Below are 12,480 nucleotides of genomic sequence, written 5' to 3' on the forward strand. Positions count from 1 at the left end.
GCTAAACAGGCCGTATACTAATGTCTAATTAAAACGTGTACAAATGTATAAAACTGATCAGAGATCATGTAAAACCCATAGACACTTGGTTCGGCACAATCTGCATGATTAATGGACTCACAAATACATTTACAAAAATAAAAATGCAATAGATACAAAACAATGAAAAAAAAAAGACATGTGTAGTGGCGGTTTTATGATATTCATTGATCTTTAGTAAAATATAGATGATTCAAAGAATGTCACATGTGTGACTCTCACTTGTAGTGAGAGAAGATTCTTTTTATGTACCTGGGGAGGCAGAAGGGAGAGACACTCCAGAGAACAGACGAACAAGGACCTCTGACCTAGATGTCAGAAGGCCATTTGGTGAAGGAGGGCTTAGGAGTTGGCTCTAGTGACGAATCGAAACTAGTGTTATGGCTTCCTTGTCTATGGAAAATTACTGAATGGAAATCTACTGTGGGGGGAAGGCTTTGCGGAGAAGGCCTTGAAGATTAGGATAAAAAGCTAGTTCAGTCTGTCTGGGGGGGTGTCACTCTTCTGCACAGGGTAACAGCTGTGTATTAGACTGCTCCTTCTTGCAAGAATAAATACTTTTAATTTTATAATTTGACTCTGAGTCTCCCTTACGCAGTGATGTTTGTTTGATGAATTTTTGCCACAACACATGGTAAAGAAATATGACATGAAGGCATACAACTGTATTGATACACTAACATTAAGCTTTTAAGTGCATGTATTTTCTTAAAATATTTCTTCATAATATTTAATAAATCTTAGGGATTGTTTTATTATTTATTTAACGAAAATATTTAAGAAGTGAGATTAATTTAGTGTCAAAATAAAGATATAACTGTCACGGTTTTGTTTTGTTTCATGTTCTTGTTTCATCTGTCATGTGATCCTTTGTTCTAGTCATGTGATCCTGCCATGTGTTTTGTGTTTTCATGGTGTCATTGGTTCATTGTTCACAGGTGTCCCTTGTCTAGTCATTAGTCTTGTGTATTTAAGGCTACACGTGGACGGCTATTTTCATAGATGGACATTTCATGCCTCTCCGTTTTCAAAAATAACATCGTTATAACAAACCTGTCAGTTTTCAGAAAAGTGTTTGTTTACACGGACCCGTGTATATGCCCGTCAAGAGCATGCAAACCTGTAGGTGGCAGTGTAACGAGAAGCTCAAGCCCACGTTAGCCAATCAGAATTATGAAAATAGTCACATACTGTGACGTCGGCTGCCTAAAACTCAGTTTTTCCAGAGAGGATAATAAGGACAGGCTCTGGTTCTGGTTTTTCAAAATCTCCACTCTGGCTGGAGTTTTTAGAAAGAATCATTTTCATAGGCGAATTCTCTGTTTGCGTGTGAACGAAGGGCACAAACGAAGGGAAATGTCTCAGTTTTTCAAAATAACCATGTACGTAAACTACTCGGTTACTTTTAAGTATTGCGTAGTTATACGCAGTGGGGAAACTCCCTTTCCTCGATTTACTGAAGCTTATATGTAAAACGCATTTGCAGCTGCACAGCTAGTACATTGAGCATCTGACTGCTCATAGGCTGTGCTGCAGGAACTGCACACCCAATGGCGCGGGCGAATTTCTGGGGCTATTATAGGCTAAGGCCACGCCCCAGAAATTCGCCATTATAGCAGGTTTTAACGACTGAAGCGACAACTCTCCAGGTTACTATGGTGCGGCCGGCTACGCAATACTCATTCCCTATCTCAGGGAACTGAGGTTACGATAGTAACCGAGTAGTTCCCTTTCGAACGGTCACCTCGTATTGTGTAGCTATACGCAGTGGGGACGCATGCAAAACGCATGCAGGACCCCTGAGCACACAGAACAAGCCAGAAAACCCAATATATATATATATATACAGTATATATATATATATCAGACCAGACACCGTCGGGTCTAGAATAATATACATGTGTCAGCACTAACACCGACATAATATACCCAATAACCATGACACCGTCAGGATATAGTATGGGAATCTTTAACCAGCAAAAGCGGGTTTTATATATGAATGTGATTATGCCCGTCGGGACACCGTCGGGCCTTAATCATACCGAAAACACCTTCGCCTGAAGGGAAGGCACCTCCAATTTATAAAACTTCATAAAGGTGGAAGGCGAGGACCAGCCGGCCGCATCACAAATATCTTGAATGGGAAAACCAGATGACCAAGCCCATGACGAAGCCATGCCTCTGGTCGAATGGGCCTTGATTCCTATGGGGCAGACCTGACCCACTGAGGTATAAGCCATAGAAATGGCATCCATTATCCATCTAGACAGTCTTTGCTTAGTGACCGGATCCCCCTTGGATCGGCCACCAAAGCAGACAAAAAGCTGTTCTGAATGTCTGAAAGACGCAGAACGCTCCAGATTCTCAGTGCTCTGACAGGGCAGAGAAGATTAACCTCCCCATCCTCGGCAGAAGGGGGAAGGGCTAATAATGTGATAACCTGTGCTCTGAATGGTGTTGAGAGCACTTTAGGTACATAACCATGTCTGGGTTTGAGAGTGACTTTAGAGTCCCCTACTCCAAACTCCAAACAGGAGGGGCTCACAGAGAGCGCCTGCAGATCACCTACTCGCTGATAGATGCCAATGCCAACAGGAGAGCAGTCTTTAGCGAGAAAGGTTTAAAGTCAACCGACTGGAGTGGTTCAAAGTGCGGACCCTTCAGAGCCCCCAAGACTGTGGAAAGGTCCCAAGGAGGCACAGAAGGAGGTTTGGAGGGGTTAATCCTCCTAGCCCCTTTCAGAAACCGTACCACCAGGTAATTTCTTCCTAATGATTGGCCAGCTACCAGAGTATGATGCGCTGCAATAGCTACCACATACACTTTGAGCGTGGACGGGGAACGACCCGCATCCAACAGCTCCTGTAGGAAAGAGCACCACAGGTACCTCACATGACTCTGGGTCAAAACTATTTTTCAAGCACCAGCTGGATCAGAGATAGTGCTTAAGACCTTTTCAGGAAGGTCCCTGGGTACCCGTAAAGGGCCGTACATGGAGGGCCCACAATAGTGTTGCCCCGTGATAGAATATCCGCTCCCAGATTCTGAATGCCTGGGATATGTGTTGCTCTCAGAGAGCTCAGATTGGTCTGTGCCCATATGAGAAGGTCCCTCGCCATAGCATGTAGGCTGCCTGACCTGATGCCACCCTGGCGATATATGTAGGCCACCACCGACATATTGTCCGTGCGGACTAAGACGTGGTGACCCACTAGGTCTGCCAGAAATGTTTTGAGGGCTAACCCAACTGCTTTCATTTCTAGACAGTTGATATGTAAGCTCTGCTCCGTGTTCGACCAGAGGCCGGAGGCAGGCTTGCCCTCGTTCAGCGCTCCCCAACCTAGGTTGGAAGCGTCTGTGAACACCACTTTCCTCCTGGAAACCACTCCCATGGTCACACCCTCGCTGTACCAGTTCTGAGCCCACCAGGGAATCAGTGTTCTCAAACACTCGTGATTCACCGTGATGCGCAGGCTGCCTGACTGCCATGCATGGTTTTACACAGCGCTTCAGCCAGTGCTGCAGCGCAGTAATCCCATACGGAATACTGATGATGATGCTGCCGCCATGAGGCCGAGGAGTTTCTGAAATGTCCTGAGGGGCGGGCGCTCTGAACGAGGCTGCTAACGTCTGCACCGAGAGTGCGCGCTCTCGTGTGAGCCGCGCTGTCATGGTTACAAAGTCTAGAATCGTACCCAGAAAGACCACGCTCTGACTGGGGAGCAGTTTGACCCAGGCATTTCAAATGGCCGAGAATCAAATCCCTGTGCGCTAGAAGCTCGGTTCTCGACTGTGCTAGCACCAGCCAATCATCGAGATAATTTAGCACGCGCACTCCCTGATGTCTCAGGGGAGAAAGCGCTGCATCCATACACTTCGTGAATGTACGGGGCGCTAACGACAGACTGAACGGCAGAACGGTGTATTGATAAGCCTGACCCTTGAAGGCGAATCTCAAAAATGGCCTGTGACGAGGGTTTATCTGAATGTGAAAGTATGCATCTTTCAGATCCGTTGTGACAAACCAATCCCCAGGACGAACTTGCGCGAGGATATGTTTGATAGTTAACATTTTGAAGGGCTATCTCATGAGAGTTTTATCGTCTCAAGTCTAGAATGGGTCTGAGACCGCCGTCTTTTTTCGGGATTAGTAAATAGCGGCTGTAGAAACACGAATTTATTAGCACTGGGGGGATTATCTCTATTGCCCCTTTTGCTAATAAATTCTGCACTTCGGTGCGAAGCACGTGGTCCGCAAACTTTGGGGGTCTGCGAGCAAATTGGACACAGTAACCTCGCTTTATAGTGTTTATGACCAAACTCGACACATCGGGGATGGCTTGCCAGGCCAGCACCCGTGTGGCTAGGGTTGTACACACTGATTGGGATGGGTCACCTAATTTATGGGGACCTAGCACCCTTATACTGTGATTTGTGCACATACTAAGTATTGGAGGGGAAGTCAGTGTTACAACAGGGAAGGGTGGAGGGGGACTGTAAACCCATGAGTTGTGATTGTGAAACATACTCTTTTTGTGCTTTATTTGGGTCGCCGTGAAAACGGCGTTTGTTTGTAGAGACACGCTCACTGCTGCGGACCTGTTTACAATAATAAAATCCCCAGCCGCCTCAACTGAACAGGGAGCTGTGGGAAGTTTTGGAGGTCTTTTCGAGGGTGGTCCGGCTAGGATGACTTCGGCGGCACCACATCGAGCACGGCGCTGGGACACGGGACGCGTTTCACAGGGCGTCAGCCACAGGGTGGGGCTGAGAGACCAGTTTCGCCGGCTTGGCTTGCAGCGTCGATAGCGGTGCTGGCTTGGGTCTGCTGGACGCTGAACTCGAGCACTTGGGCAAGAAGTGTCGCATGGCCTGGGGCGCCTTCTGTGCCTCAGTATACCTCTCCGAGAACCCCTTCACCGCCGAGCCGAAGAGGTGAAATGCAGCTTGCGTGTTCGTCGGCCTCGTGCAGCTTGCCTCCACACGTGGCACAGGATGAGCGAGGCATTTGAAACAACGCCTAGCACGATTAAGACAGTGGAAAAAGGATATAGCGTGGTCGACGGATTGCCACAGGTAAGACGGCATCAGGAGAAAACGGCTGAAAGGCGTAGTCTGCTGAAGATGCTGCTCGCTCAGGCTGAACGGCTTGTTCGACAGCGAAGTTCAGTAAACTTGTTGTTTCACTGCCCCACTCAGTGAAACACCCACTGAGAATTATTCTGATTGTGCGCTGGTAATTGGTGATTCGATCACACAGAACGTGAAAATAGAGACACCAGACACCATAGTCACATGTTTGCTGGGAGCCAGAGCGCCTGACATCAAAGCAAATTTAAAAGTGCTGGCTAATGCTAAACGTAAATTCTCTAAGATTATTATTCACGTCGGCACTAATGATGTTCGACTCCGCCAGTTGGAGATCACCAAAATTAATATTAAAGAGGTGTGTGTACTTGCAAGTACGATGTCAAGCACTGTAATTTGCTCTGGCCCCCTTCCTGTTCGCAGGAGTGATGAGATAGTAGATTGTGTTCACTCAATGGCTGGCAGTCTGGGTGATGTCCGCGAAATAATATAGAATTCATAGACAATTGGAAAAGTTTTTGGGGCAAATCTGACCAGTTGAAAAGAGATGGTATTCATCCCTCCTGGGATGGTGCTGCTCTTCTCTCTAGTAATTTGGCTCATAGTCTTAGAGCTAAAACATGACAATCTGGGGCTCAGGTCAGGAAGCAGACAGACTGGCTTAACCGACCGTCTGCTAGCGGCCTCACGTCACCAAGGTCAGATAAATCCCATCACATAGAGACTCTTTCACCTAGATATCATCATATAGAGACTGTGTCTGTTCCCCGAACTTGGAAATCCAAAAAACGTTCAAACCCATCTAAGGTTAAAAATTTAATTGATGTTCAACAAATAAAAAACAGATATAATACGGATGAGCAAATGATAAAGCTTGGGTTGCTGAATATTCGATCTCTTACTTCAAAAGCGCTAATAGTTAATGATTTGATTACAGATTATAACCTAGATGTGCTGTGTTTGACAGAAACCTGGCTAAAACCAAACGATTACATTGCTTTAAATGAGTCAACCCCACAAGATTACGGTTATAAACATGAACCTCATCTGAAACGCAAAGGAGGAGGTGTTGCTGTAATTTATAGTAATATTTTCAAAACCACTAAGAAATCTAGCTTTAAATATAATTATTTTGAAGTGCTGGTGCTTAATTTAAAAATATATAGTGTAAATGATAAATCACGTTTGAAAATTCTGCTGGCTACTGTATACAGGCCACCAGGGTACCATATAGACTTTATCAAAGAATTTGCGGACTTTCTATCAGAATTGGCTGCAGATAAAGTACTAATTGCTGGTGATTTTAATATACACATAGATAATGAAAAAGATGCATTGGGATTGGCATTTAAAGACATTGTAAACTCAATTGGAGTCAGACAACACGTGTCAGGACCTAATCATTGCCATAATCATACTCTAGATCTAATACTATCACATGGAATATATGTTGATGCCGTTGAATTTAAAAATATTGCTGATCACTTACAAAGCACTAAATGGTTTAGCTCCGCAGTACTTGAGCGAGCTCTTAACGCATTATAGTCCTCCACGTCTACTGCGATCTCAAAATTCCGGCCAGTTATTAATACCTAGAATATCAAAATCGACTGCTGGCGGTAGATCCTTTTCCTATTTAGCACCAAAACTTTGGAACAGTCTTCCTAACATTGTCCGGGAAGCAGACACACTGTCAGTTCAAATCTAGACTAAAAACACATCTCTTCGGCCTAGCATACACATAACACATTATAGACTTCTATAATTAGGCTGCATAGTTTAGAACAGCCGGGACCGGGAACACTTCCCGTAAATCCTGATGTACTTGGTACATCATAAGAAGGATGGCGTCTACGCTAATATTAGTCTCTCTGTCTATCCCGAGGTTTACCGCTGTCCACCGGAACCAGGCCGTATCCAGATCTGATGAAGGACCAGCGCCAGGACACGACGACGCCGCTGACCTGAAGTGTCACCAGTCTCTCCTCCTCTCCACTCCAAATTCAACCAACCGGAACTGGACAAATACTCTGATTCATTCTGACTTCTGACCTGTAATGCTCCTGAATCATAATCATACACTGTTCGCTTGTTGGCCAGAGGAGAACTGGCCCCCGACTGAGCCTGGGTTCTCCCAAGGTTTTTTTCTCCATTCTGTCACCTGATGGAGTTTTGGTTCCTTGCCGCTGTTGCCTTACCTTCTGGCTTGCTTAGTTGGAGACATTTAATATTCAACAATATTATAGATCTGCCTTAAGGTAGACGATGATGAAATTGTTTTTTTGTATTATTTTCATGTTATCACTGTGAAGCTGCTTTGATACAATCTGTATTGTAAAAAGCGCTAAATAAATAAAGGTGACTTGACTTGTTAGGCTGCATAGATTAGGTCAGCCGGAACTGGGAACACTTCCCTTAAATCCTGATGTACTCGTTACATCATAAGAAGAATGGCATCTACGCTAATTTTAGTGTCTTTGTTTATCCCGAGGTTTTCCCGCAGCCTGCCGGATCCAGGCCGTATCCAGATCTGACGAAGGACCTTCGCCTGGACCCGATGACAACGCAGTGCTGAAGTGCCAACTAGTCTCTCCCTATGGAGGATCCCTTTATCATTCTACAGATAAAGCATTGTTGAAAATTTGCAGTAATTACACTACCGTAGTGATAAAATAAAATAAAATAAAATTCTGTATCAAATTTATAGACAGGACAAGTAGTTTGTTTAGGCTTGGTTTGTAGAGAATTACAAATATGCGCACATATTGTGACGAAGAGGCTGAGGCAGTCGGATCCATCTGCAGTATTTTATTAACACAGGTAAGCCAGCAGAGATAAGCAGACATAAAACTCAAAACAGCACACAGGTAAGTGTAATCCAAGAATGGTCAAACAGGCATGAGTCAGGGGCTGGCAGCATAGGTTCATAAACGAGATCAGAGTCCAAGTCAAAAACACAAGAGCAAACACGGGAAAAAGCTAGAGACAGAGTTTGGGTAAAACAAGACTTCACAAATGAACAATGAACAGAGCAGTCCAGATAAAGGGGAGCTGAGTGTACACAGGTGATAATGATATGATGAGGAGGTTAATCAGGAGATAATGAGCAGGAGTGGATAATGGGAATTGCAGTCCTTAATATGCAGGAGAGAGCGATCTATTGAAACCAGGAGGAGGCGTTGTTGAGCGTTCCGTGACACATATATTCAAACGCACATAACTATAGAATTAATTATTTATGCGCACGTGAGCGCCATCAGTGTTTCTCACAGGTTCGCGTTTAAAGGTAGGGTAGGTAGGATTTATATAAAAACTTTTTAGCAAATTTGATTAAACTTTCTATATATATCAATGCATAATTAAAATGTAAGTACTCTGATAAAAAGAGTATAAAAATCGAGTCACTCGTTTTTTTTTACTCTCTATTTCAGAGTACTTGCATTTTAATTATGCATTGGTATATAAAGACAGTTTAAACAAATTTGAATAAAAGTTTTTTTTAGACAATTCTGACCTACCCTACCTTTAAAGTCTGTGTAGAGAGAACGGTGTCGTCTTAGCGGCCCCTAATTTAATAACAAATTATCCTTTCGACGGAAGTGAATAAATCAAAACTAACTTTAGCTGGAAAGTAACATTATTCAAGAACCGCTATAGAGCCAAAACAATCTGTTACCTTAAATTATACGTTTATCTCTGTAAAGCAGCTTTGAAACAATCTACATTGTTAAAAGCGCTATATAAATGAAGATAACTTGACTTGACTTAAACAGTCAGAGACGTGAAGTTGTCGCTGAAGGAGTAAGATCTGCTAATGGTGAATTTCTGGGGCTATTATAAGCTAAGGCCACGCCCCTCGGGCGCCATTGGACGTTCGAAAGGGAACGGGTCGGGGCCTAAGCCCTCATGTTTGCTATGTGTCTTTGTCAAGTATTGTTTGTGTCACCACTGTTTGGTAAGTGTCACAGCCATGTTCACGTCTAGACTTTATTTTATGTTTGATCACATTTTGTAAATAAACTGCACTTGGGTTCTTTTCAACCTTGCCTTCAGTGGAGTATCATTACAAGGAAATAATACCATTTGCAAACTTTTGTTTATGAATGAAGAATTTGTCATATAAAATAAAGAAATTACTCTAGGGGTTTATTTTTATCGTCATTACAATAAAAAAAATATATATTTTAAACTGAAAGAATGTGTCACACTAGCAGAATCAAATAGCCCATGTAAGAACCAAGGTCAGAAATTGTTTGGATATCGGGCAATCACAAAACAACAGTTCAAATGTCTCCTCTGCTTGTTTACAAAAAGCACATGAGCTGTCAATGTCCAGATATTTAGAAATATTAGAGTTGACAGGATATATTTTATGTAAAATTTTGAAATGTATTTCCTTAGCTTTACTGGACATACAAAGCCAGGCCCTTTTCCAATCTATATTCTATCAAAAATCTTCAATAGAATTTTCCTCTTGAAGAAACTTTTTTTCTTAAATTGAAAGATTTGGCGTACATATCTACATTTCTTGTCCAAAAGATCAATTCCATCTAAGATCAAAGTAGATTGTATTGTGACTGTTGTTCTTGGAATATAAATGGAGTGGTTTTTAACCAGATGAATTAACCCAGGTGAGATTGCTTTAACCATTATATTAAACTATTTTGGAGGAATCTGGAAATTGTGGTAAATCATATTTTGCTCATAAGTAAAGAGGTTAAGAAGAGGATACAGTTAATATAATTTTTAAAACCATCTGGGAAAAACATAAATATGTATTTATGACAGTGATGTACTGTTATTCTATGACAGTGTTTTATGAGGTGAAAACTATGAACATAACACCGCTTCCAAGCAAGAAGACACTGTTGATGAAATTTGGACAAGGCAATTGTCACGAACACACACAGGAAAAGGTAGATCCAAGCGCAGTATTTATTAGGGGTAATCCGTACTCACAAAACAGTCCAGGCAAGGGTCATAATCCATAAAGGCAATCCGAAGACACAAGACAAGAACAAGGTACAGGCACCAACAGGAACGGAAGTGTGGGGACATTAACAAGGATTCCGTGACACATACTAAAACAGACAGGGTTATATACACAGGGAAATGACAATGCTAATGGGGAATTGGCTGAGTGCAATGATAGTGACAAGGGACAGCTGAGTGTAATGAGAAGACAAGGATCGTGGGAAATGTAGTTCAATAGTGTGATGGACACCGTGGGGAAGGAGGACATCTAGTGGTGACCCAAGGAACATAAACCAGACACTGTGACATAACCCCCCCTCTACGGAGCGGCTACCAGACGCTCCAAGACCCACAAAAAACAAACAAAGAGTCCAGGCAGGAGGTGGAATGGAGGATCAGGGGGAGGGATGGAGGGCCAGGACCATGAAGGGGAACAGGAACAGGGGATGACAACTTAACCGGCGGCCGTGGCGAAGCAGACAGTCCATCGGGCGGCCAGGGCGGGGACGACAGTCCATCTGGAGGCCAGGGCGGAGACGACAGTCCATCTGGCGGCCAGGGCGGAGACGACAGTCCATCTGGCGGCCAGGGCGGAGACGACAGTCCATCTGGCGGCCAGGGCGGAGAAGACCCCTCGGGCGGCCAGGGCAAGGAAGACCCCTCGGGCGGCCACGGCGGTGAAGACCCCTCGGGCGGCCACGGCGGTGAAGACCCCTCGGGCGGCCACGGCGGTGAAGACCCCTCGGGCGGCCACGGCGGTGAAGACCCCTCGGGCGGCCACGGCGGTGAAGACCCCTCGGGCGGCCACGGCGGTGAAGACCCCTCGGGCGGCCACGGCGGTGAAGACCCCTCGGGCGGCCACGGCGGTGAAGACCCCTCGGGCGGCCACGGCGGTGAAGACCCCTCGGGCGGCCACGGCGGAGACGACCAGGGTGAATACGACCACTCGGGCGGCCATGGCGGTGAAGACCAAGGCGGGACAGGGACAGACCCTGGCTCGGGAACAGTCACAGACACCACCGGCTCAGGAACTGCAACAGACACCACCGGCTCAGGAACTGCAACAGACACCGATACCACCGGCTCAGGAACTGCAACAGACACCGATACCACCGGCTCAGGAACTGCAACAGACACCGATACCACCGGCTCAGGAACTGCAACAGACACCGATACCACCGGCTCAGGAACTGCAACAGACACCGATACCACCGGCTCAGGAACTGCAACAGACACCGATACCACCGGCTCAGGAACTGCAACAGACACCGATACCACCGGCTCAGGAACTGCAACAGACACCGATACCACCGGCTCAGGAACTGCAACAGACACCACCGGCTCAGGAACTGCAACAGACACCACCGGCTCAGGAACTGCAACAGACACCACCGGCTCAGGAACTGCAACAGACACCACCGGCTCAGGAACTGCAACAGACACCACCGGCTCAGGAACTGCAACAGACACCACCGGCTCAGGAACTGCAACAGACACCACCGGCTCAGGAACTGCAACAGACACCACCGGCTCAGGAACTGCAACAGACACCACCGGCTCAGGAACTGCAACAGACACCACCGGCTCAGGAACTGCAACAGACACCACCGGCTCAGGAACTGCAACAGACACCACCGGCTCAGGAACTGCAACAGACACCACCGGCTCAGGAACTGCAACAGACACCACCGGCTCAGGAACTGCAACAGACACCACCGGCTCAGGAACTGCCTCTGGCTGGGCGGAACTCAAGTGCTTCCCCCAAGCGTGCAGAACCGCCAATGAGTAAAACCCAAAGACAGCTCTCCTGGCCGTGGCAGGACTGATGGTGGGCTGTTCGGGGACGGCCTCCGGGACGACAGCGGGCTGTTCCGGCACGGCAGGCGTGACGTAAAGCTCAGGCTCGGCAGGCGTGACGTGAGAAGTTTCTGGCTGGGCGGAACTCATGTGCTTCCTCTGTGCATGCAGTACAACCACCACATAAAAAAGGAAGACAGCCCTCCTTGCCGTGGCAGGACTGATGGTGTACAGCCCCGGGACGGCCTCCGGGACGACAGCGGGCTGTTCGGGGACGGCCTCCGGGACGACAGCGGGCTGTTCGGGGACGGCCTCCGGGACGACAGCGGGCTGCTCAGAGGGGACGGCCTCCGGGACGACAGCGGGCTGCTCAGAGGGGACGGCCTCCGGGACGACAGCGGGCTGCTCAGAGGGGACGGCCTCCGGGACGACAGCGGGCTGCTCAGAGGGGACGGCCTCCGGGACGACAGCGGGCTGCTCAGAGGGGACGGCCTCCGGGACGACAGCGGGCTGCTCAGAGGGGACGGCCTCCGGGACGACAGCGGGCTGCTCAGAGGGGACGGCCTCCGGGACGACAGCGGG

Source organism: Phoxinus phoxinus (assembly GCF_949152265.1).
Source record: "Phoxinus phoxinus genome assembly, chromosome: 3".
NCBI classification, from domain to species: domain Eukaryota; kingdom Metazoa; phylum Chordata; class Actinopteri; order Cypriniformes; family Leuciscidae; genus Phoxinus; species Phoxinus phoxinus.